Source organism: Podarcis erhardii (assembly GCF_964252035.2).
Source record: "Podarcis erhardii genome assembly, chromosome: 3".
In the NCBI taxonomy this organism is placed as follows: domain Eukaryota; kingdom Metazoa; phylum Chordata; class Lepidosauria; order Squamata; family Lacertidae; genus Podarcis; species Podarcis erhardii.
This window is the reverse complement of record NC_138507.1, coordinates 10,453,635-10,480,612: the sequence shown is the minus strand read 5'-3', so window position 1 is coordinate 10,480,612 and position 26,978 is coordinate 10,453,635. Positions and strand designations below refer to the sequence as shown.

The following is a 26,978-nucleotide window of genomic DNA, read 5'->3' as shown; positions in this document are numbered from 1 at the left end:
AGAAAGGCTGCTTTAGAGGGTAATAACAAAAAGACAGGCCTCTGCCTCAAAGAGCTTACACTTCAAAATTCATTGCAGAGGAGGCAATAGAGAGAGGGGAGCCATATTGCGACTCGGTGGCAAGGACGCTGGGTTTGCAGGCTGATCTTCCCAGTTTCAAATCTCTGGAATATCCAGTTTAGGAATGGATCACCAGCAGCCGTTGTGAGAAACTCCCTTGGAGATTCTAGAGAGCCTCTGTAAGGCAGAGTAGACCAGAGTACTTCAACACAGGGTTGGACTCTAGCTGAGCCGTCTTACCCATAGGCACTAGGAGTGCGGGGCACCCGGGTGCTGGGCTCTCAGGGGCGCCGGGCTGAGAGTCCAGGGCCCAAGAGTTGAGTCCAGGGAAGAGCCCGCCCGTCGGTCGGAGTGCCACCCCGCAAGTTCAGTTCGGGGGCGACCAAGCCAGGAGGAGTCCTCCTGTGTGCCTGGGACTGGGCAACCTGGGGGGGGGGGGCGCTGCGCAAGACAGATTCTTGCACCCCGGCGCCGCATATGCTTAAGACAGCCTTGGACTCTAGCTCCCATCATCCACAGCTGGCATGGCCAAGGTTCAGACATGGCTTGGGAAAAGAACAAAGAAGGCAGCCTCTGGGATTATGTGGCTGAATCTCTCAGAGGACTACTGGTTTTTGGTCATTTCTCTCAAGGGCTGTGCACCCTGAAGCTTTTTCCAGAAGGGCACTGTAGTAGCAATGTGTGTTTGGGCGACGTTGGTGCATCTGAAGAGAAAGCCACTCATAATTTGCACCTGCAGAAACACAGCGCCTTTGGATTGGCACAATCAGTCCAAGGTCGGGAGATTCAGCTGCAGAATAGTGCTTGTTGCTGGAGCATCAAAGCTCAGGGGCGGGGGAATCTAATAATAATAATAATAATAATAATAATAATAATAATAATAATAATAATTTATACCCCACCCATCTGGCTGGGTTTCCCCAGCCACTCTGGGCAGCTTCCAACAAAAGATTAAAAATACATTAAAACATCAGTCATTAAAATCTTGTCTAAACAGGGCTGCCTTCAGATGTCTTCTAAATGTCATATAGTTGTTTATTTCCTTGACATCTGATGGGGGGGGGCGTTCCACAGGGCAGGTGCCACTACTGAGAAGGCCCTCTGCCTGGTTCCCTGTAACTTGAATTCTCACAGGGATGGAACTACCAGAAGGCCCTCGGCGCTGGACCTCAGTGTCCGGGCTGGATGATGGGGGTGGAGACGCTCCTTCAGGTATACTGGGCCGAGACCATTTAGGGCTTTAAACGTCAGCACCAACACTTGGAATTGTTCTTGGAAACATACTGGGAGCCAATGTAGGTCTTTCAAGACCGGTGTTATGTAGTCTCAGCATGCTTTTGCTCCACTCTAGTAACAATGGCATCATTTGTCTATTTCACCCTGTTTCTTTGCAAGCCACCTTGATAACTTCCATTTTTAGGTGGGGGATATATACGCCAGAACTAATGAAATGAATAAATTCGTGTGTGAGGCTACTGCAGAGGCTATTTCATCAGAATGTGATCTGATAAAAGGATGAAAATTAGGTTAGACATTGGCCAAGGTTCAACCCTCCCTCCCTCCTGCTCTCTCTCCCTCTCTCTGTGTGCACACAACCTTGTTCATCTGATTCTGTTTATTGCCACAGGGATCTTGCTCCAAAAACCTCCTTGCTACTGGCTCTGTGCAAAATGCAGGTTCAGGGATCCATTTGCCAAACGCATACTGAACAGATGCCTAGGTTGCTGATGGTTAAAAGGTAAAGGGACCCCTGACCATTAGGTCCAGTTGCGGACAACTCTGGGTTTGCGGCACTCATCTCGCTTTATTGGCCGAGGGAGCCGGCGTACAGCTTCCGGGTCATGACTAAGCTGCTTCTGGCGAAACCAGAGCAGTGCACGGAAACGTCGTTTACCATCTCACCTTTCAGGCCGAGGGAGCCGGTGTTTATCCACAGACAGCTCTCTGGGTCATGTGGCCAGCAGGACTAAGCTGCTTCTGGCACAACGGGACACCGTGACGGAACCCAAAGCTCACGGAAATGCCGTTTACCTTCCCACCGGAGCGGTACCTATTTATCTACTTGCACTTTGACGTGCTTTCGAACTGCTAGGTTGGCAGGAGCTGGGACCGAGCAACGGGAGCTCACCCCGTCGCAGGGATTTGAACCGCCGACCTTCTGATAGGCAAGCCCAAGAGGCTCAGTGGTTTAGACCACAGCACCACCCACGTCCCACGATGGTTAGCCACCTGCAACAAAGCACGGATTATGTGGTTTGATTCAGTTGGAGCGCATTGAAAGGAAGCACCATTAAGGTCCAAAACTGTGGCACACAGATCAAACGTCTGTGTTACTCCCACCTGCCCTGCACTGTTTTTATCTCTCTCGCGCAGGGCTGTTCATCTTCTCCGATCCTGCAAAGAATTTGGTGTCTGGTACATAATTTGGATTCCTAAGAACATCGGCATTTATTTTAAATAAGGTGGAAGTTCACAGCCCCTAATAGTTTTGGAGATGAGCTAAAAACCTACAGGCAATGTCTCCTAGCATTAATGGGGATGGTATCCTGTGCACTCTCCTGACCTTTCCTCAATCCTGGTCTCCGTTTGCATCCCCTTTCTCTTGTGACCTCTTCAAACACGGCCGGTTTCAGTGCTATGGGAACTGCTGGATTTACGTATAAGCTAAACAAGCTTTGGCCCCCCCCCCCAAAAAAAAATTTAAATGGAAAAAAACTGGATGTACATTTCCAAAATATAAGATAAAAAATGAATAAAATAAAACCTACACACAGCAACAGTGTTTTGTGTTGTGTAGGCTCCTATGATGTAAGTAATGGGCCCTGCCTGCTAGCCTGCTCCCTAAAATATCACTGGTTTGCTCATTTCTATATACAGTGGTACCTCGGGTTAAGAACTTAATTTGTTCTGGAGGTCCATTCTTAACCTGAAACTGTTCTTAACCTGAAGCTCCACTTTAGCTAATGAGGCCTCCTGTTGCCGCCGCGTCGCCAGAACACGATTTCTTTTCTTATCCTGAAGCAAAGTTCTTAACCTGAAGCACTATTTTTGGATTAGCGGAGTCTGTAACCTGAAGCGTATGTAACCTGAGGTACCATTGTATAGGGTGCCTGGATTCTGCATGTGCAAATGGCTTTAGATACCTATTAGGTCCATAAATTACCATGTAGCATATATTCAACACAAAAAACAGCGGCAATTTGTTGTTGACAAAGGACAGCTGGACATATAAAGGGCCCCATTACCTTCAGTAGCCTAGGGCCTCATCAAACCTAAATCCGGCCCTGGCTATGGGTATTATTCTGTGCAGGAAGAAGCCTGAAAGCCATTGGAGATGGCAATGTGGGCTCACATGTCTGTTTTATTGCATGCAGAACAGCACTGAAGCTTGGAGAGATGGACATTTCTCATTTTCTCATTTTTCCAACCATAAGTTCACTTCGCCACAGTTACACCAGTGTGGTGTAGTGGTTAAGAGCGATAGACTCGTAATCTGGGGAACCAGGTTCGCTTCCCTGCACAAGCAGCTGCTGGGTGACCTTGGGCCAGTCACACTTCTCTGAAGTCTCTCAGCCCCACTCACCTCACAGAGCGTTTGTTGTGGGGGAGGAAGGGAAAGGAGATTGTTAGCCGCTTTGAGACTCCTTCGGGTAGTGATAAAGCAGGATATCAAATCCAAAATCTTCTTCTCTTCTTCTTCTTTTTTTCAATTCCTTGTGGAAATTTGTCTGCAGTAAGGTGAACATTTCTCCCCGTATAACATTCTTTGTACGCAGTTTTGCTTGATTTAGTGCATACTGTAGGTTGCTTTTGTTAATCTGTGCTTTTAAAGACACACGTCGCCTAAGGTGTGCATTGTTGTAATTTTTTTAAAAAAATGGCGGCTGGAGAACGGCACTCCTAAACACGAAGAAGTGACTCTCGAACGATAGCTGCATTTCAGTCCGTGCATTGTTTTGGAGGTTACAAACTGGGAAGGGGTTGCATTAAGATACATGCCAAACAACTGCCCCCTGTTAAGTTGTGGGTGAACATATCAGACGACACAGCAATTCTTCAAACAGCTCTTGTTTATTCACAGGCCAGGACAGAACTGAACTGAACTGAAGGGTTCAGCCAGCCTGCTTATATAGAGCTCCAGTACAACGTAACTGTAACAATTTTCTAGAACTATCCAATCACTGAACGTCACTTTTGATCCCTTATTTGCATAACTATCTACAGTATCCCCCTGCTGGCCCAGGGTGAGAACTTCAGAACATAACAGCCCCCATCCCTTGATCCTTGTTAATCACACTTCTACTTCTCCCAGCATGCACCACTCCATGTGAAGCATTCCAAATCCTGTCAGATCACAGTTGCGCAGAATACAAAAGAATGTACACCTCTTGCAAATCCATGCACAAAAGACGCACTGCTACCATCATTGCACCCATTTTCAGAATTTATTTAAGGTAGAACACATGATTTGGGTGATCTTGCGTCAGATATTTGGGGGAGGTTTCTGCCACCTAACAGACCCTTGCAATTTGGGTCCACCCCCCCTCTGTTTCCACCTTCCCTCGAGACGGGGTTGCAGCATTTTACCATACTCTCTCCCCCTCCCCCAAATCTATTTCTTTTTTTTTTAAAAAAAATATTTTTTATTGAGTTTATGAAATACAGAAAAAAAGACAGAAAAGTAGAAAACAGATAACAGAAATAGAATAGAAAAATTTCATATTTCCATATTCCTTTTTTCAGCAAATCTAACGGACTTCCCCACATCTACCGGACCCTGCATTCTTTATATTATAAAACATCAGCAATTTGTTAACTTGTTTCACAGCTTATTGTATCTTCCATTTTATCGTGTTACCAATTTTCAAAGTGTTGTATCCCAGTTCCCATATGTTTTAAATTAACCACAATAAAGTTATTTCATAATTCCACCTCCAACTTCTTGTTACCTTAGTTTTCATTTCATTAATTACGGTTGCTGAAGCTAGTATTTCCTAAAAAGTGCAATTTCTTAACATTCATACAGCTTATAATGTTTTTGCAAATAGTCCTTAAATTTTTCCCAGTCCTCCTCCATTGTTTCTTCTCCCAAGTCTCGGATTCTGCCAGTCATTTCAGCCAGTTCCATGTAGTCCATCAACTGCGTCTGCCATTCCTCCAGCGTGGGTAGATCTTGTGTCTTCCAATACTTTGCGATCAGGATCCTTGCTGCTGTGGTAGCATACATAAAAAAGGTTCTATCTTTCTTTAACACTTTCTGGTCCACAGTGCCCAGAAGAAAGGCCTCCGGTTTCTTGGGTAGAGTATATCTAAATACCTTTTTTAACTCGTTATAAATTATCTCCCAGAAGGCATTCACTTTTGGGCAAGTCCACCAGAGGTGAAAGAATGTCCCTTCCGCCTCTTTACATTTCCAGCATTTATTGTCAGACAGGTGATATATCTTAGCAAGCTTGACTGGGGTCATGTACCACCGGTATACCATTTTCATAATATTTTCTTTCAAGGCACTACATGCCGTAAATTTCATTCCGGTGTTCCATAACCTTTCCCAGTCTTCAAACATAATGTTATGCCCAATGTCCTGCGCCCATTTTATCATGGCGGATTTAACTGTCTCATCTTGTGTATTCCATTTAAGCAGTAAGTTATACATTCTCGAAAGTAATTTGTTTTTTGGTTCTAACAGTTCTGTCTCTAGTTTCGATTTTTCCACCTGGAACCCAACCTTTTTATCCACTTTGAAAACCTCCTGAAATCTATTTCTAGAAGCCAGGGCAGTTTTGCTCCCAAAAATGAAGGCTGCTGACTTTTGTGGGGTTCAAACCCTTGTCCAGTAGTGCCAGGACCTATGGGTGAAATAACAGCAAAGAAAGGCTTCAGAGAGATCTGCCCTCGAGATATTAGTTTGGCAGAGAAGCTGCGTCTGTACTATTCTGGTGTGTGTGTGTGTGTGTGTGTGTGTGTGTGTGTGTGTGTGTGTGAATGTTGGGGGAGGTGGCAGGTAACACAAGGAAGGATTCTTCCCTCCCCGCTTGTGTTGCAAAAATGCCTTGGTCATGAACCATCTCCGTCCCTGATATATTTATTCCTGGTTCTTTTCATATATTATCAGGTCAGGCATGCACAATAATGTATTTATGTGGGGACTTCCCCTTGCACTTTTCCAGCTCCCTCACGCCTGTCGAGAGCGCATTGCTTGTAGATGCCTTTGCCAATAATGCAAACCAGGTGCTGTCCCTTGGATGAGTTTAACAACATCCAACTTGTACAGCTGGCTCGCAATGCAGAACATTCTGGTAAGACGCCGTGGGTTGGGGTGGTCTTCAGGGATCAAGCTGTTTGATTAATGCACAGGGCTTGCCATTTGCCTGGTGTTGTGTTTAGCACCTTGCACAACCGGAGCTTTAAAAAATATCAGGCAGGCAACACATAAGTTTGGACTTGCCAGACCTGGGCTACCTCTGGAAAAAGAGACAAGTTTATTATGTTCCTAAGTATGCTTATTGGGTTCCTGGTTGTGGGAATAGGGTGGGCTTTTATTCTAACTGGTTGCAAAAATCCTAGAATCATTGAATTTTAGAGTTGGCAGGGAACTTTATAATGTGTGACATCTTCGTGTATTTTTGGTCTTTGTTGGAAGCCGCCCAGAGTGGCTGGGGAAACCCAAACCCAGCCAGATGGGCGGGGTACAAATAAATTATTATTATTATTATTATTATTATTATTATTATTATTATTATTATTATTATTATATAATGCAAGGGTCTTCTAATCCAACCCTCTGCAATGCAGGAATCTCAGCTGAAGCATCCCTGGCAAATCACCATCCAACCTCTGCTTAAAAATCTCCAAGGAAGGAGAGGCCACAGCCTCCTGAAGGAGACAGTCCAGAAAATTATTCCTAATGTTCAGTTGGAAACTCCTAAACATTAGGAAGAACTTCCTGACAGTAAGAGCTGTTCGACAGTGGAATTTGCTGCCAAGGAGTGTGGTGGAGTCTCCTTCTTTGGAGGTCTTTAAGCAGAGGCTTGACAACCATATGTCAGGAGTGCTCTGATGGTGTTTCCTGCTTGGCAGGGGGTTGGACTCAATGGCCCTTGTGGTCTCTTCCAACTCTATGATTCTATGATTCCTTTCTTGTAATTTGAATCTGCTGGTTCAGGTCCTACTCTCCAGAGCAGGAGAAAACAAGCTTGCGCCCTCTTCCATGTGACAGCCTTTCAGATATTTGAGTATGTTCAGAACATTCAGAACCCATGCTGTTCACCAAATCACATGGCATGGAAGTGGTTCTTAAATTATTGGCTCTCTCTGTGTGTGTGTGTGCAAGAAGGGCCTACTGTGTAGTGATGTGAAACACAAAAATCCCCTAAAATCACGAACCTTTTAACTGTGGTTTGTAAAGCCAGGTTAGCATCTTTTTGTGAGAATGCTCAGGGATGCAGGAGAGGATATATTGTTGATTATATCCTTTCTAACTTGTGTTAACAAGTTCTACAATTTAGCACTGTTACATTCCCCTTTTTAAACTTGCACAGCGGATGTGTTTGCTCAGGCTCGCGAAAGCCTCTAAAATACGTTTCTTTCGTAATTCCCCATTTAGTCCCTCATAAAAAGATAGACACAACGCAGTCTTCTATAAAAGTATAAAAAGAGTTTACTCACTCACATTCTGTTCACAAATGGATCCCAGAAGGCAGACTTAAGTTAGAAAAGTAATACACCTGGAAACCATCCCATAAGGAGACAGTCCCTTTGTTCTCTCTTGGCTGGAAGCATCTTAGGCTAAGCAGATGTTGCTTCTTTGACGAATATGGTCAGAGAGAGATATATGGCTGACCAGTCCTGCTCTTTTGTTACCTGGGCAGGTGAGGTCACATCCACCTCTAGTCACATGCAGAGGAAGTCTGTCCCAGCCTAGGAGAAACAGGAAGTTCCGACTGGCTGGTCCAGACATCCCCTTTTATGTCCACTCTAGGGATGTTGTACTTGACTGCTCTTGTGTTTCACATCCCACGCTTTTTGACTCAGTTGGAAACATCAGTGCTTTTCTGGGGCTCATGTAGGCTGGCCCAATAACAATTTCTGCTTGTCCCATCATGTTTGCTGGCTCCCATTTCCTTCAGTACCAAACAGTAACTTGCATTTTTGAAGTCTCACCACTGTATTGGATGCATGGCAGTCAACCTGCCACCAGAATCACAAATGCATGTTCATCAGCAAGATTATGTGCTGTGTATGATATAATAATATGCATTTCAGTGTGATAACCAGAAAATGCCTTTGAAATGACCACCAGCTGCTTAAATTACACTGGTCAACAACAAATTTGTTGTCTGCGTTTTTTCAGTTGATTTAGGACGATTCTGATGCGCTGAATCCAAAAATCACATTGGTTTTGCTCAATCAGGTCAAGTTTTTGAGTTATGGCGGCCACATGTCATTTTTTTACATTTTTGTTCACATGTACAGTTGTGTGGAGCATTTTAGAAGAAGTTGGTGGGGGTAAAATGGCATGTTGAATAATTGTTTTGATTGGAAATGATTATTTTAATGACAAGAAGTATTTAGGTCCGATAGTTCTGGGTGATTATGTCGAAAAGGGATCAGTTTGAGGTCATAAAACCTCGAAATCTTCTATAAATTGGTGCGGCTGGGATCAACAGACAGAACCGGAGCAGCCTCAAGTATCCTGATCTTCAGTCAGCACGTTGTCCTGTAGCTCATTGTGATGAAATTCCAATGCCTATCTTCGGAGAACTTCCTGACATTAGTGACAAAGATGCCTTCAGTGTTGAAGGACATGAAGAAGAAGAAGTGGTTCTTGAAGATGATGCTCCACATCCATTTTCCCAAAAGGAGTTGAATGATCTAGTTTGCGACCTCAGCTTGTCAAAGGACTCTGCCAAACTGTTGGCATCCAGATTGAAGGAAAAAAACCTCCTCTCTGACAGTGCTTGCATCAGCTTCTTCCACAACAGGCATCAAGAGTACCTCCATTTTTTCTCAGAAGAGAAGGAATTGGTGTACTGTGCAGATATTGCGCAGCTTCTGCTCAAGCTTGGAGTGCCACAGTACGAACCCAAAGATGGAGACTGTTCATTGATAGCAGCAAGCGATCACTGAAATGTGTTCTGCTACACAACGGCAACCAGTTTGCCTCTATACCCCTGGCTCACTCGAGTATACTGAAGGAGAACTATGAAGTGGTGAAGTATGTGCTGAAGAAAATTGGTTATGATCAGCATAAGTGGTTTATTTGTGTTGACCTGAAGATGGTGAACTTTTTGTTGGGACAACAGTCTGGCTTCACCAAGTACCCATGTTTTCTGTGCATGTGGCATAGTAGGGACCATGCTCAGCATTACACGAAGAAGGACTGGCCTGTGTGGGAGGAATTGGTGCCTTGCAAAGAAAGGAACGTCATCAATGACCCTCTAGTGGACAGAGACAGAATACTCTTCCCACCGCTGCACATCAAGCTCGGCTTAATCAAGCAGTTCACCAAGGCTCTGGACAAGGATGGTGACTGCTTCACTTACTTGTGCCAGGCTTTTCCAGGATTGACCATGGAGAAGTTGAAAGCTGGCATCTTTGACGGTCCTCAGATCCGTCAGCTTATCAGAGATCCAGAGTTCAGAAACTCAATGAACGAAGTAGAACTGGAAGCATGGAAGGCATTTGTTCTGGTAGTGAAGAAGTTTCTGGGCAACAATAAGGCCAGAAACTACGCAGAACTTGTCAACAACATGCTGACTGCTTTCAGAAACCTGGGCTGCAACATGAGCGTCAAGATGCACTACCTATTTTCACATATGGACCAGTTTCCTGAAAACCTGGGTTCAATGAGTGACGAGCAGGGGGAGAGATTCAATTAGGACGTGAAAGAGATGGAGACCAGGTATCAGGGTCGCTGGGACGCAGTCATGATGGCTGACTACTGTTGGACTCTGAAGAGAGACCTCCCTGCCGCTGAGCATTCCAGGAGTTCCAAGAAATGGAAGTTCAAGCCCTGAAGTTTGAAAAATGGTGAAGCAACATGCAATTTACGTGTACTTACCTTTATCAATGCCCACCATTCAGTTTACAGTAAACCTGACCTGATGGAGAGAAACAGATGCCATTTCCTGATTCAGCAGTGCAAAAATACCCTAAATCAGTTGTAGAAATCTAGACAACATTCAAAAAGTAAAAAATTGTTGCCCAATGCTATCAGTCCCACAATTAATGGAATATTTTTATTTCACATCTTACCTGCCCTTGTATGTATGAGTTGTCTGAATTTAATTTTGCTGTGCGGCGTTGAGCAAATCACTATCCCTCAATCTCAGTTTTCTGCCTTCTGCAACATAGGAATTATAATGCCCAGGCTACAGCCACATACTTCAATGATGCCAATTAGGCAGTTCCCAGCAAAAGATAAAAATTGGCATTTCTCAAGAAGTTTTGGAAATCACAATCAGTTAATGAATATCTCAGCTCACACCGTTTAAAGTTCAGTAAGGAATGTGTTTGCTCATAAATGTGCTAACTGTCAAAAGGAGAAGTTAGCTTCAGGAGAATATTGCATCAAGTTCACATATTTTAACTTGCCCAGCACTGGGAATAACTCCAGCAAAGCAGATTCTTGATAGATGTACATTGACCTGTATGGTTTCATGTAAACCCAAGGATATTTAACTCTGTGCTTTGTGCACCTCCTGCCTTCAGGAAGTTATTTCTCCGAGTCTTGAATGGTGGTAACTACAAGGAGGGTTCTGTGGGAGCAGTTCCACATTTTATTGGGAATCTTGGGACACGGGTGGCACTGTGGGTTAAACCAGAGCCTAGGGTTTGCCAATCAGAAGGTCGGCAGTTCAAATCCCTGCGGTGGGGTGAGCTCCCGTTGCTCGGTCCCAGCTCCTGCCAACCTAGCAGTTTGAAAGCACATCAAAGTGCAAGTAGATAAATAGGTACCGCTCTGGCGGGAAGGTAAACGGTGTTTCTGTGCGCTACTCTGGTTCGCCAGAAGCAGCTTAGTCATGCTGGCCACATGACCCGGAAGCTGTACGCTGGCTCCCTTGGCCAGTAAAGTGAGATGAGCGCCGCAACCCCAGAGTCGGTCACGACTGGACCTAATGGTCAGGGGTCCCTTTACCTTTAACTTTATGCCCTTCTCAAAATTCTAGAACCAAGAAACCCCACTATGGAACTTGGCACACTCCTCTTCTCCCCTATAACTGCTTTCTGCTCTGTAAGAGCTGCCAGAGTCTGACCTTGGCATGTGATAGCTTATACTTCTATTGCTTTCCCATATTTTTTTTCATGCAATAAATGCACCATGGTTACTCACTTGTTGCACACGACCCGGATGTCTTCCTACGTGTGATGAGAGCACACTGTGTTTTCCGAACACTCAAAGATCATATTGTTGGATGCCACCCCAACCCCCGAGCGGTGCAAGATTCCAGGGGTTCCAGGAGCTTACACCAGGTTTGTGTTTCCTTTTGGGAATGAGGCACAGCAGACACTGTGGTGCCTTTAGGACATATGGCTTATTTACACATGCATATATAACCTGAGTCTACAATGCAGGTGGCGCTGTGGTCTAAACTACAGAGCCTAGGGCTTGCCAATCAGAAGGTCGGGGGTTGGAATCCCCGCGACGGGGTGAGCTCCCGTTGCTCGGTCCCTGATCCTGCCAACCTAGCAGTTCGAAAGCACGTCAAAGTGCAAGTAGATAAATAGGTACCTCTCCGGCGGGAAGGTAAACAGCATTTCCGTGCACTGCTCTGGTTCGCCAGAAGCTGTCTGCGGACAAACGTGTGCTGATCCCGGGGGGAAGGTTACTGTAGGCGTAGTCAAAGTCCGCTCCTGGGTCACTGGCCTGGAATCAGTCCACAAGGAGTGGGGCGAGGTCCGAAACAGGAAGCCGGGCGGGGACAGGAGCACTGGAGAGTCAGGTCTGGGTCCGGGCAGGAACAGGTACTCAACAACGACGTTGCTCCCACAACCTGGGACCGGGCCGACTGGCCTTTATCTGTTCTGAGGCCAGGGGCGGTCCCAGCCCCTAGGAGACCCGCCTCTCTTGGCCTTAAGGCGAGCACTCCTCCTGGGAGAAACCAGTTCCCTTCGCCTCTCTGCCCTGAGTCTCTGCAGTTCAGGAGAGGCTAAAGGGTTGCTGGGCCCAGGGGGAGACTCACCTGCAGGCACTGAGTCCTCAACCACCTCTGGAGCCAGAGTGGAATCACCTGGTGTCTGCTCCTGAGGATCCGACACAGGTGCAGGCGCTTCAGAATCAAGGCCCTGCCCCAGTTCAGCCGGCCCTGGAGGCGGGGACTCCTGTGCAGGCTGGGATTCCTCTGGTTCAGCCTCTGAATCAGAATCCCAGGCCATCACAAAACGCCTGCTCCCTCGACCTATAGAGCGAGATGAGCACTGCAACCCCAGAGTCGTCCTCGACTGGACTTAACAGTCAGGGGTACATTTACCTTTACAGTGGTGGGGTTCACAGCCTTAACATCCCCAAATGGTCTTGTTTTTCCCATAGCTGCAGCCTTGGATTCAAGCAGAAATCAGCCATGGCGCTCGCTCTCTCTCTCTCTCTCTCTCTCTCTCTCTCTCTCTCTCTCTCTCTCTGGCTTTATCCTTCTAACCGTCTCCGAGATGGAGGAAGCCCACCCATTTGCCATCTGGCACAGAGCGCCCTTTCATTTGCTCTTTTAATGGCCCATCACCTTTTCTTTATTCTCTTAATGGCCCATCGCCCAGGCAATTCCCTCATCAGAAAGATAGCCTGTCTTGATGAGCTTATTTTAACACTTGCTAGGATTATAGGAGTCTGGCACCCACAAACTCATCACAATATATATCTGCACCCTACCAGCAAACCTGTTAGCACTGCAAGTGTTCTGTGGTATGTGGCTGTATGAGAGTCGTGAGTCCCTGTTGGACAGTGCTTGTGACATCATGCATGATGAGATCCCAGCAGAGGGCAGGGGCAGGGAGAGTGCTATTGTGATTGGATGCTGATAGTGAGGTTCCTGTAAGTATCTGGTTGGCTGTTGTGAGAACAAGATGCCGAACAAGATGGGGCATTGGCCTAATATAGCAGGTTCTTCTTCTGTTCTTCTGAGATGGGGAAGTTCAGGATACTTGTTCCACCAGGCCTTTGGTCAGGGCGCAGCCTAACCCCCCCTCCTCTGACAATCTGCACAGAATTTTGCTTATTCGTTGCCATAAATTTGATTTTAATTAATTTTTATAATGAAATGTTTTTAGAATCGTTGGATTATTTTGATTGTTGTTAGCCGCCCTGAGCCCAGCTTCGGCTGGGGAGGGCAGGATATAAATAAAATTTATTTATTTATTTATTTATTTATTTATTTATTTATTTACTCTTATAGGATCCCTGCTACAACCCTCTTGCTTTTTGTATCTGTATGTCTTTGTCTCTGCTTACCTTCATATCTTCACGGAGCCTAGGACTTGCTGATCAGAAGGTCGGCAGTTCGAATCCCCGCGACGGGGTGAGCTCCCATTGCTCGGTCCCTGCTCCTGCCAACCTAGCAGTTCGAAAGCACAAAGTGCAAGTAGATAAATAGGTACCACTCCGGTGGGAAGGTAAACGGCGTTTCCGTGAGCTGCTCTGGTTTCGCCAGAAGCGGCTTAGTCATGCTGGCCACATGACCTGGAAGCTGTACGCCGGCTCCCTCGGCCAATAAAGCGAGATGAGCACTGCAACCCCAGAGTCGGTCATGACTGGACCTAATGGTAAGGGGTCCCTTTACCTTTTTACCTTCTAATATATAGTACTACCTTGGGTTAAGAACTTAATTCGTTTTGGAGGTCCGTTCTTAACCTGAAACTGTTCTTAACCTGAGGTACCACTTTAGCTAATGGGGCCTCTCACTGCCGCCATGCTGCCGCTGCACTGCCACCACGCAATTTCTGTTCTCATCCTGAAGCAAAGTTCTTAACCCAAGATACTATTTCTGGGTTAGCGGAATCTGTAACCTGAAGCGTCTGTAACCTGAGGTACCACTGTAAATGCTAGCAGATGAAAGCACGGGTTAAGGATCTGGGAGTGTGTGATGTTATGACATCTTATGTTTGGATGCAGGAAGCCCAGTTCCAAATCCTGGTATAACCAGTGCTTTTTTTCTGGGGGTACGCAGGAGTACGCATACCCCTAAACATTCTGTGAATCTAATGGGAGAAGGAACTAAAAATCTAAGACAAATTAGTTTCTTCTCTAGCACGGTGAATCGTCAGTTCTACTGCTACCCCCAATGGCAGCCTCATTTCCTGAGTCTCAGACGGAAGCGAGCGTTTAATGTGTGAAGTAGGAGTTGGAATTTAGCACGGTGATTGGTCTGTTTTATTGTATTTATTGTATTTATTTTCCCCCATGTGAACTATAAAATGGTGATTTTCTTGAGTCAAAATGAGAGTACCCCTAAACATTTTTTTTAATAGAGAAAAAGCACTGGGTATAACTAGGAAACCCACTGGGTGGATTTAGCTTAGTAGACAGTGAGTGGTCTAAGTTGCCTCACAGGATTTATTTACTTTATGATTAATAGGAAAAATTGCTGCAAGGATTTTAAAAAGAAAAGAAAAAAGAAAACGGCAAACCGGTAGGACAGGATATAATATTAATAAATTGCTGAACGTGAAAAGTCAAGGTAGCTATGCTGAAAAATTAAGAAAAATTCCAAGGTCAATATTAGGGCGATACCTTTATTTGGCCAACCAAAATGTCACAAAATGGTGTGCAAGCTTTCCATTTCCCCAGTACTCTTCATCAGGCTAGATGGTAAACAGAGCAGTGTAGTGTGGAAGAGAAAGGTTGGCTGTATCTGGTCATAGTCTTAAGACAGAATAAAGAATGTGCTTCTCCTTAATCAAACCAGTTACAGAATTGTAGAGTTGGAAGGACCATCTAGTCCAACCCCCCTGCAATGCAGAAATCTCAACAAATGGTGCCCCATCCAATTTGGAACCACGGTGGAGCCTGCTTAGCTTTGCAAATGTGCTAGCAATTTTATCGCTGCACCACTCATCCTGAAAACCCCCCTTTCTCATTTTTAAAGGAACTTTGGGGAGCTTTTCTTCACCTTCCACTCCTCCTTTCTCCCTCCTGAAGACTCCGCCAGCAACTCCTCACAGATGTTGAGTCTATGGAGGTTTATTCAGAAGTCTAGTGGGGCCTACTCATAACTGTATGTAGGTCTCCAGTCCCAGTCACGTTCAGAAGAAAAGAAGAAGAAGAGTTTGGATTTGATATTCCGCTTTATCACTACCCGAAGGAGTCTCAAAGCAGCTAACATTCTCCTTTCTCTTCCTCCCTCACAACAAACACTCTGTGAGGTGAGTAGGGCTGAGAGACTTCAAAAAAGTGTGACTGGCCCAAGGTCACCCAGCAGTTGCATGTAGAGGAGCGGAGACGCGAACCCGGTTCACCAGATTACGAGTCTACCGCTCTTAACCACTACACCACACTGGCTCTCCACATCATAGCAGGAATGTGAGATTTAGGAAATCATGCTTGATTTCCAGATAATAATAGTCATGGGCTTTGTATTTCTGGATAGCTCAGTTGGTTAGAACCTAGTGCTGATAACACCAAAGTTGAAGGTTTGATCCCCGTATGGGACAGCAGCATATTCCTGTATTGCAGGGGGTTGGATGAGATGATCCTTAGATTCCCTTCTAACTCTACAATTCAATGATTCTTTGATTTCTGATGTACAGTGGTACCTCTGGTTAAGAACTTAATTCGTTCTGGAGGTCCGTTCTTAACCCGAAACTGTTCTTAACCTGAGGTACCACTTTAGCTAATGGTGCCTCCTGCTGCCGCTGCACGATTTCTGTTCTCATCCTGAAGCAAAGTTCTTAACCCGAGGTACTATTTCTGGGTTAGCGGAGTCTGTAACCTGAAGCGTCTGTAACCTGAAGCGTCTGTAACCCGTGGTACCACTGTACTGCACTGTTATTTGTAAGCTTTCAGCAGACAGATGTATGGGCCTGGAATGCCATTTATCAGTTAATCCCCCAAATCTACAGTATTGTTTAGCTGCATAATTTTTGTTGTTGTTTGTAAAGCTGCTAGTATAATTTTGGTAACAGTGAAGAGCAACTCTCAGGAGGCCTTGTGTGTATCTGAAGAAGTGTGCATGCACACGAAAGCTCATACCTAGAACTAACTCAGTTGGTCTTTAAGGTGCTACTGGAAGGAATTTTTTTATTTTGTTTTGTCTCAGGAGGCCTTGTTAGACTTATCAAAAAACAAACAAACAGACAAACAAATGCAACAACTATACAAGGGATGAGGAGGGACCCCCCCCAAAAATGCATCAGCAAAGACAAAACAGAAGAGGATTCTGATTTGCATTAATTTTTCAGTATGTTAATTTATATGTAATGCTGCAGATTTACACATCTTTACTAGAATTTTCTGACCAAACTGTGGGAGGCAGTGGAAGACAGGAGTGCCTGGCGTACTCTGGTCCATGCGGTCACGAAGAGTCGGACACGACTAAATGACTAAACAACAACATTATTATTATTATTGCTATTTATTGAATCTATGTACCGCCGTGTACCAGGGTGTCTCAGAGCGGCTCACAGAATAAAATCAAGATATAAAACCACAAAATACATAATCAGAAAAACAACAACAACCCAGTAGCCCCCCCCCCAAAAAACACACATTTAAAAGGACATTTTAACAGGATATAAATCAGATCAACCAAAGGCCTGGTTAAAGGGGATGTTTTTGCCTAAAGGTGTATAATGAAGGCGCCAGGTGAACTTTCCTAGGGAGAGCATTCCACAGACGGGGAGCCACTGCAGAGAAAGCCCTGTTCTTGTGTTGCCACCCTCTGGACTTCTCGAGGAGGGCCTCAGAAGGGTCCAGGTAGGTTCGTACAGAAAGAGGCAGTCCTTGAGGTATTGTGGTCCTGAGCCGTTTAAGGTTTTATAGGTCAAAACTATGCAATACATTTCACCATAGTGCATAAGACTGACCGGGTGATCCATATATTCCTGCTCGGTCTGTTGACCAGCTACTGCGAACTCTCTCCCAGCCTTTCCTGAAGATGCTAGCAAGGATTCTGAACCTGCGACCTTCTGCTTAAAAGGCCTAGGCTATGGTGCTGTGGGTTAAACCACAAAGCCTAGGACTTGCCGATCAGAAGGTTGGCGGTTCGAATCCCCGCGACGGGGTGAGCTCCCATTGCTCGGTCCCTGCTCCTCCCAACCTAGCAGTTCGAAAGCATGTCAAAGTACAAGTAGATAAATAGGTACCACTCCTGCGGGAAGGTAAGCGGCGTTTCCATTTGCTGTTCTGGTCATGCTGGCCACATGACCTGGAAGCTGTACGCTGGCTCCCTCGGCCAATAAAGTGAGATGAGGGCCGCAACCCCAGCGTCGGTCACGACTGGACCTAATGGTCAGGGGTCCCCTTTACCCTTTACCTATCATCCCCCTAAGTATTGCTAACTGTTGACGGACAACTTCATGGCACCTGCTCTCCCTTCGAACAGAGGACTATCTTCCATAAAGAAGGATACATGGCCACTCCGCAGCTGTTGCTTCAGTATCTGAGCAAATGATTTTCTTTTTTTAAAGGGGGTGTGTCCTTGCATTTTTCAGCTGGTGGTTTGTACATGGTTAAGGGTTGGCAAAGAGCAACGAGAGCTTGGAGGGATGCTGCAGGAAAGAACAACCTCTGTGGGTGGCTGTGTAGACTCTTTTTTTGGGGGGAGCATCCCATTACCTCCTTTCAGAGGAGGGGTCTAGGCTGGGCATGCTGCAGAAATGAATAAACAGTGCAACTTCTCCAATCCAGTTTATTCTTATGTGCTTTCCAGATTTTTTATTTTTTTATTTTTTTTAGAGAGAGAAATATTAGCGCCGTAATAAATAGGCACTTTGTATATTGGGGAGAATTTCATGTGGAATTTTGGAGTGGACTTGGAGCTCTTAACATTGGACTATTCACATTCTGTCTGGCCAATGTGAAGCTACACAATTAACTCTTTGCGGCGCTCAGAAATACAGAGGGCTTGCAGGCTCTCTCCCTTGGTGTCTCTCAGAAGCATGCATGTGCCAGTAAGCATGTAATCCTGAAATGACCTTGTGAAACTATCGCGGGGATTTAATCCTCTCCAGTAAACAAGAGGGATTTCTGTTTCTTTGGAGGGTTTATCACTTTTTTAAAAAATAAAAATAAAAAGGCAATCTTTCCCTGCTTCGTATCGGCTTTATCCTTGCTCTTGTCCACAGAACATTGCTTCCTTGATTCCCACCTAACATTATTTAAGGTGTTTTCCTTGAGCTTCCTTCAATCTCTTTCCCGCAAATGAGGTCTCGGATTAATTTCGAGGAATTGGAAAGCTGATCAGGTGTTCTTCATTACAGTGGTGCCTCGGGTTAAGTACTTAATTTGTTCCAGAGGTCTGTTCTTAACTTGAAACTGTTCTTAACCTGAAGCACCACTTTAGCTAATGGGGCCTCCTCCTGCTGCCGCGTCGCCACTACATGATTTCTGCTCTCATCCTGAAGCAAAGTTCTTAACCTGAGGTACTATTTCTGGGTTAGTGGAGTCTGTAACCTGAAGTGTATGTAACCTGAGGTACCACTGTAGTATGAATTCACACCACTAGAGCCGATTTATAGATGCTTGTTATATAGTCATACCTCATGTTACGTTCTTTCAGGTTATGTCCTGCGGCAACCTGGAAGTACCAGAAAGGGTAACTGCTGGGTTTCACCACTCACGTATGCGCAGAAGTGCTAAATCGCACTTCGCGCATGAGCACAATCCCCAAATCGCACCGTGCACCTGTGCAGATACGGCACTTCAGGTTCCACTCTTTTCATGTTGCGAACGGGCCTCCGGAACGGATCCCGTTCGCAACCAGAGGTACCACTGTTGAAATATACTCAGAGTTGAGTGTGGATTTCATGCTCTTTATTCAGCTCATAGTGGCGAGGAATGAAAGTTCCCCCAAAATATCTGCTTTATATACCTTATTTACACAATGGGCTGCACATGATTGGCTAATTCCGGGATTCTCCTGTAGGCCAATCAGGTTGCGGATTCACTTCCACCTGGAGCTGGATTGGGTGGCTCCTGCGGACCAACCATACTGCTGCATTGTTCTAGGAGAAATCAGACTGCTGCATTTTTGGATCCTATTGTTCTAGGACCAATCAGACTGCTGCATTTTGGATCCTATTCAACTCAGTACATAACAACTCTATTTGTAACTTGAGGGGGATTTTTTTCTGTCTTTAAGTTATGATCCCTTGCAAGAAGCAGCAGTTGATGTGAGCTCTTTTTCTTTCTTTATTATAGGGAGCCACTAGTGCCTTTTCTTGTCTCCAAGCCACCCCAAGGCACCCTGTGCTGTCTTTCCAGTGCTGCCTCCCCATCCTTATTTCATACCTTTCAACTGTACCTATTTAGCAGGTACAGTACTTGTTTTTTCATTCTGGGTACCAGTTAATGGATGGGCTGAATTTGCACCTCAGTAGAGTCAAACCCACTTACAGCTCCTTTGTATAACATGGCTAGATCAGATATATATACCCCCCCCCTTTTTAAAGTTATCAATTCCATGTTCCTCGGGGTACAATAAGAAGGAGAAGGTGTTAATCCAAATGTCAAGATTTCTTGGCTTTCAATATAAGGAAAAATCTTACTTTAGTTTGGCTAAGATAAAGCGTAATCCAATTAAGCACTGCCTGTAAATGACAAAGCAATGGCTTTTTCTAGAGGGAAGCACTTCAGAGTGTGTTTAAAGTTTTGCATCCTCCTCAGCTTTCAGAATGGTTTCTCTCAGGCAAAATTCTCTGGTTTAGTGAGGCTTCTTGTGGCCATTTATTGAGTCTCATTCCTGAGCCACTGTTTTGCTTGTCCTTTTCACTTGTAAATTGGTTTAGTCTTTCCTGCACAATAAGGTGCTGAGGGGCAGCTGAATTTTGTTGGCAAAAGTCATATAAGCAAACACGCCCATCGCAAAGAGGCTCCATTGCTCCAGGTCACCCCATCTGGTAGTTTTCTGATTTACAAACTTTTTTTCTGAATCCTGACAACTTTGCATCAAACCTGCCAAGTTTTGAAATTCTGAAACTGATAGTATTCAGGATCTAAATTTGTCCAACAAATGCAATAAATAAATAAATAAATAAATAAATAAATAAATAAATAAATAAATGCATTTCTAGATGGTAAGGGAATGTTTCAAAAATTGTTTAGTTGGGACAGAGAGAAACCATTAGGCTTCATTGGGTTTGTTTGTTCACCATGTGTGTACCACAACTCTATCAAAGTAGTATAGAAATAATGATGATGATGATGATGATAATAATAATAATAATAATAATAATAATAATAATAATATACACGGCCCATCTGGCTGTGTTTTACCAGCCACTCTGGGCAGCTCCCAACCGAATATTAAAAACACAATACAGCATTAAAATTAAAACTTCCCTAAACAGGGCTGCCTTCAGATGTCTTCTAAAAGTCAGACACTTGTTTATTTCCTTGGCATCTGGTGGGAGGGCGTTCCACAGGGCGGGCACCACCACCGAGAAGACTTTCTGCTTGGTTCCCTGTAACTTTGCTTTTCCCAGTGAGGAAACCACCAGAAGGCCCTCGGAGCTGGACCTCAGTGTCTGGGCTGAACAATGGGAGTTTGGGCTTTAAAGGTCAGCACCAACATTTGGAATTGTTTTCGGAAACATACTGGGAGCCAATGTAGGTCTTTCAAGACCGGTGTTTCCGGACTTTCACCCCATAACCTTGATTGGTGTCTGCAGCATAAAAATACTTACTTATTGGGAAAATGTCACAAGGTTTCTGTCAAGACAGTACTCCAGCTGGCATCTGCAACCAGAGGTAGAAAGATATACATCATTCTTACCATGTAAACAAGTGGTGACAGTGCCGTGGCTGTATATTCAAAAGCGCATTCCTAGCCAAGCGAAAGCATTTGAGGGTGGAATGAAGGGGTAGGCACAGCTCTGAGGGGAAAACTTGGAGGTATCTGTACTCTGGGCCTGAGGTTCCCCAGACCTGAAAAGGAAAGAGCCAGAGTCAATAATTGTTGTCCTTCCAATTCTGTCAAGAATCTGATGGTCTCAAATTTCTGGATACAATTACTATGTTTGAAACAAAAATGGTTTCCAGAATCAATTGTTTGGAACCCAAAGATCCTCTACATGAAGTGCAAGGCTTGCTAAACTCCGTCTCCTGTCGGAAACCCTGCAAGCCTCTGAAAAGCAGCTTGTGGGAATCCTTGACCTTCTGAAGGCTGTCATTCTCAGGGGCTGCAAACAGGACTGCGGAGCAACACTCCCTTTTGCTCAGTTGACTGGTCCTTTGGACCTGTCCATAATATGGCCACCCCAGTTGCTCCAAACATTCAGCATAATTTGGCGAAACTACCTCAAAAGACAAATGTGGGTTGCAGGAAACTGGGAGCGTTTAGTTTTACACAGCATTGCAATCCTGTCATGGTTGACTTGGCGTTCCGCTGCTGAGTTAATTTCTTATCCTGGATCAAGGGAATATCTGTAGGGGGCCACTTAAAAGAGTAACCATGGATTTGATCCCTATTAAATTCCCATTGCCACTAAGGGTGCTTCCAGAATGTCCCTGTTTTTGGGTGGGATTTAATTTGGGTGGGACGCGGGTGGCGCTGCGGGTTTGAATCCCCGCGATGAGGTGAGCTCCCGTTGCTCGGTCCCTGCTCCTTCCAACCTAGCAGTTTTAAAGCACCTCAAAGTGCAAGTAGATAAATAGGTACCGCTCCGGCGGGAAGGTAAACGGCGTTTCCATGCGCTGCTCTGGTTCGCCAGAAGTGGCTTAGTCATGCTGGCCACATGAGATGAGCGCTGCAACCCCAGAGTTGGCCACGACTGGACCTAATGGTCAGGGGTCACTTTACCTTTACCTTTAATCACATACCAGCAAAATCGGATTGTACAATTATGGTTGATAGGGAGGTCTTGAAGAACAAACTCACTTCCTCAAACAATCAGACTTTTTGCAGTAAGGAAAGTGATAGGAAAAGGTGTTGGAAAGTGTGGAATGATACTTGCTTTGTCATGTCATCCAGCATCCCTGCAAGCAAGTCAGAGTGAAGTCAGTGCTCAGTAAAGAAGTCATCTGGAAAGATTTCATCTATCAGTTGTTGGAAACTGCAGGAGGAGAGTGCTGTTGCAATCAGGTTATATGATGATAATAATAATAATAATAATAATAATAGTAGTAGTAGTAATATTTATACCCTGCCCATCTGGCTGGGTTTCCCTAGCCACTGTGGGTGGCTTTCAACAGAATATTAAAATATGATAGTCTATTAAACATTAAAAGCTTCTCTAAACAGGGCTGCCTTCAGGTGTCTTCTAAAAGTCTGGTAGTTGTTTTTCTCTTTGACATCTGGTGGGAGGGTGTTCCACAGGCGGGCGCCACCACTGAGAAGGCCCTCTGTCTGGTTCCCTGTAACTTGGCTTCTCGCAGCGAGGGAACTGCCAGAAGGCCTTTCAGAGCTGGACCTCAGTGTCCGGGCTGAACAATGGGGGTGGAGACGCTCCTTCAAGTATACTGGACCAAGGTCATTTAGGGCTTTAAAGGTCAGCACCAACACTTTGAATTGTGCTCAGAAACGTACTGGGAGGTTCTGCTTTTGGGCATGCCAGAGGCATCTAGTTGGTAACTGTGAGAACAGAATTGGGGACTAGATGGGCCACTGGCAGCAGGACTCTTCTTCATGACATCATGGAATTGTAGAGTCAGAAGGGACCCTGAGGATCATCTAGTCCAACCCCCTGCAATGCATGAATATGCAGCTGTCCCATACGGGGATCAAACCTGCAACCTTAGCATTATCAACACCACACCCTAACCAACACGTTCTAGGTTTCATTGAAAACATTATGAAAAGTTACATCTTGACAAGATCAGTATAATTCATTTTAGTGGGAACTAAGCATGATTCAGGACGCAGGTGACGCTGTGGGTTAAACCACAGAGCCTAGGACTTGCCGATCCGAAGGTCGGCAGTTCGAATCCCTGTGACAGGGTGAGCTCCCGTTGTTCGGTCCCAGCTCCTGCCAACCTAGCAGTTCGAAAGCACGTCAAAGTGCAAGTAGATAAATAGGTACTGCTCTGGCAGGAAGGTAAACAGCATTTCTGTGTGCTGCTCTGGTTCGCCAGAAGCAGCTTAGTCATGCTGGCCACATGACCCGGAAGCTGTATGCCAGCTCCCTCGGCCAATAAAGCGAGATGAGCACCACAACCCCAGAGTTGGCCACGACTGGACCTAATGGTCAGGGGTCCCTTTACCTTTACCTTTAAGCATGATTCAGTCCAGTGTATCTTAGCGGGCCCATGGTTTTAGAGAAAGCATTTTTTTTTATAAAAAAAGTTTGTAAAATAAAAAGAAGAGAGAGAAAACTGAAGACAATATGCTGTCACTGACATCTAGGGACATGAGAGCTTTCCTTCTAATATCCAGAAAATTATTATTAATGGCTGGGGAACAGAAGATTTAATAAATTCCTAGTGTTACTTAAGTTTTTGGCATTTCAAAATATGCTCTTGGTCCAATGTGATAAAGTTCAGCGAGTGCTGGAATGACATCACTCTTTTGAGCGTTGTTCAGTTCTTACTGAGATCTATCACCTTCTCTGTACTCCAGAGTGCCCCTTCTGCTTCTGTCCCATCTCATATTTCCGAATTCTGGCAGCTGGAGGGAAGTTTGACCCAATCGTCAACCTTTCCTTCCTGTTCAATTTCAGCTTCATCCCCTAAGTGCTTTTTACTTAGGCTGCATTAACAAAGACTTTTCAAGGGAACATCATTGAATTTCACTTATCCAAAAGCACTCCAATCAATTATGTAGCAGGAGAGACTCAAATTAGATTCCAAATTGGCTCCGAATAGATTCAGAAAGCCATCAACAGCGATGAGAGATCTCGAAGAGGAATGACACTGCGTATCAGAGTCCCAAACCGTCTTTGAGGAGACAGCATTTTACCATAGAAGACTCATTAGGGACTCTGGAAAACTGAGCCTGCTCATAGCATGCCATGCAAACAGTAACACTCTTTCCAATATCCCCAGTGTCCTTGTCAGGAGAGTCCCCAGAAGGCTGGATGCTCATACAATGCACATTAGACCCCTGTCATCAACATTCACTGGGGAAATTTTACAGTCCACGATGATGAAAATATGGAACATTTCAATCCGCTTTTTATGGAGTTGGTCAAACTCATGCTGGTAGCTTCGAGAACACTGTACAACCATCTCGTCCTCTGTCATCCCCTTCTCCTTGTGCTCTCAATCTTTCCCAACATCAGGGTCTTTTCCAGGGAGTCTTCTCTTCTCATGAGGTGGCCAAAGTATTGGAGTCTCAGCTTCAGGATCTGTCCTTCCAGTGGGCACTCAGGGCTGATTTCCTTCAGAATGGATCGGTTTGATCTTCTTGCAGTCCATGGGACTCTCAAGAGTCTCCTCCAGCACCATAATTCAACTAACTAGCTAAGCAATAATAATAACAACAATACCTTTATTGTCAATGTACAACCTGTGTACAATGAAATTACCCGAGCCTCCCTCCCCCACCCACAAACACTCAATCTCATTGCACTCTGTGTACTTGTCGCTCAACACACCAACCCCGAAAGTCAGTTGCACTATATTATTTTCCGTTCAGCAGCCTAACAGCTCACGGATAGAAACTGTTTTTTAGCCTGTTGGTACAACTCATTATACTTCTATATCTCCTGCCCGAGGGTAGAAGATTAAAGAGGTGCTGGCCGGGGTGTGAATGGTCCCTGAGAATTTTCCTCGCTCTCCTAAGGCAACGATCCCTTGCCATGTCATCTAGTGGGCTCAGGGGACAGCCCATGATATCATGTGCTGTGTTCACCACCCTCTGTAAAGACTTTCTGTCCATGGCTGTCAAGCCAACATACCACACTGTGATACAATATGAGAGGACACTTTCTATTGTGGACCGGTAGAAGGAGGTCATCAATTGTTGTTTAACATTGTTCTTTCGCAAGACCCTGAGAAAATGGAGTCTCTGTTGGGCCTTCCTAACCACCTGCCTTATATTGTTTTTCCAAGTGAGGTCTTCACTAAGGTGAATTTAAAGGAAGAGACTCTCTCCACACAACCCCCTTGATATACAACGGGGCTAGTTCTCCTCTCTTCCTCCGAAAGTCCAACACCATCTCCTTTGTCTTGCTAATATTTGTTGTTGTTTAGTCGTGCCCGACTCTTCGTGAAGGGAGAGGAGAATGTTAGCCGCTTTGAGACTCCTTCGGGTAGTGATAAAGCGGGATATCAAATCCAAACTCTTCTTCTTCTTGGCTGCTGCTGCGACAAATGTTCTTGCAATTGCCGGCTGCTAGTTGTGAGCGGGCAGAAGCTTGGGGCGGTTTCAGCATTGCATGCAATTGACAGCGTTTGTAAGCCGGGTGAGTGATGCTATGCATCCCCCCCCCCAAAAAAGCTCAACAACTCTGGGCCATCTCCCCCCATTTTCTTAAATTGGACTCCCCAAAAATAGTGGTTGTCTTATACATGGGGGCGTGTTATACACGGAAAAATACGGTATGTGCAGATGCCAGTATAATAAATGCAGCCATTAGGAAACTGGATACAAGTGTGATTTCCATTGTCATTGGAGAGGCCTTGTAAGCTTCAGAAGCAGAGGCTGGAGGACCATCTATCATGTATGATCTAGCTGAGATTGCCTGCATTGCAAGGGTTTGTTCTAGTTGACTCTTGGAGTCCCTTCCAGCCAGCGTGGTGCAGTGGTTAAGAGCGGTGGACTCGTAATCTGGTGAACCGGGTTCACTTCCCCGCTCCTCCACATGCAGCTGCTGGGTGACCTTGGGCTAGTCACACTTCTTGGAAGTCTCTCAGCCCCACTCACCTCACAGAGTGTTTGTTGTGGGGGAGGAAGGGAAAAGAGATTGCTAGTCGCTTTGAGACACCTTAAGGGGAGTGAAAGGCGGGATTGTTGTTGTTTAGTTGTGTGTAGAGTCATCCCTTGTGTTGTTGGAAAAGAGTGTTTGTGATGACCAGCTTGTTCTCTCAACAGAACTCTATTAGCCTTGGCCCTGCTTCGTTTTGAACTCCAAGGCCAAACTTGCCAGTTGTTCCTTTTATCTCTTGACTCCCTACTTTAGCATTCCAATCACCTATAATGAGAAGAATATCCTTCTTTGGTGTCACTTCTAGAAGGTGTTGTAAGTCTTCATAGAATTGGTTAATTTCAGTTTCTTCAGCACTGGTAGTTGGTGCATAAACTTGGATTACTGTGATGTTAGAAGGTCTGCCTTGGATTCGTATCGAGATCATTCTATAATTTTTGAGATTGCATCCCAGTACAGCTTTTGCCACTCTTTTGTTGACTATGAGGGCCACTCCATTTCTTTTACGGGATTCTTGCCCATAGTAGTAGATATGATGGTCATCCGAACTGAATTCACCCATTCCCGTACGTTTTAGTTCACTGATGCCCAGGATGTCAATATTTATTCTTGCCATCTCATTTTTGACCACATCCAGCTTACCAAGGTCCATGGTTCTTCCTTTCCAGGTTCCTATGCAATATTTTTCTTTACAGCATTGGACTTTCCTTTGGCTTCCAGACATATCTGCAACTGAGCGTCCTTTCGGCTTTGGCCCAGCCACTTCATCAGCTCTGAATCTACTTGTACTTGTCCTCCGCTCTTCCTCAGTAGCATGTGGGACGCCTTCCGACCTGAGGGGCTCATCTTCCAGTGTCATAACTTTTACATGCCTGTTGTCTTTGTCCATGGGGTTTTCTTGGCAGGGATACTGGAGTGGCTTGCCGGTTCCTACTCCAGGTGGATCACGTTTGGTCAAAACTCTCCAC

At 45.2% G+C, this 26,978-nt stretch overlaps 1 protein-coding gene and 1 long non-coding RNA gene across 3 annotated transcripts in view; both read left to right on the top strand.

Moving 5' to 3' along the window:
- Nucleotides 1–26,978, top strand: part of FGF18 (fibroblast growth factor 18) — a 143,892-nt gene that overhangs the window by 41,837 nt on the left and 75,077 nt on the right. The gene's annotated exons all lie outside the window — the stretch shown is intronic.
- LOC309338517 lies at nt 13,438–21,263 on the top strand. Its single transcript, XR_014154959.1, has 3 exons — nt 13,438–13,482; nt 19,409–19,522; nt 21,248–21,263. It is a non-coding gene; the product is annotated as an uncharacterized lncRNA (long non-coding RNA).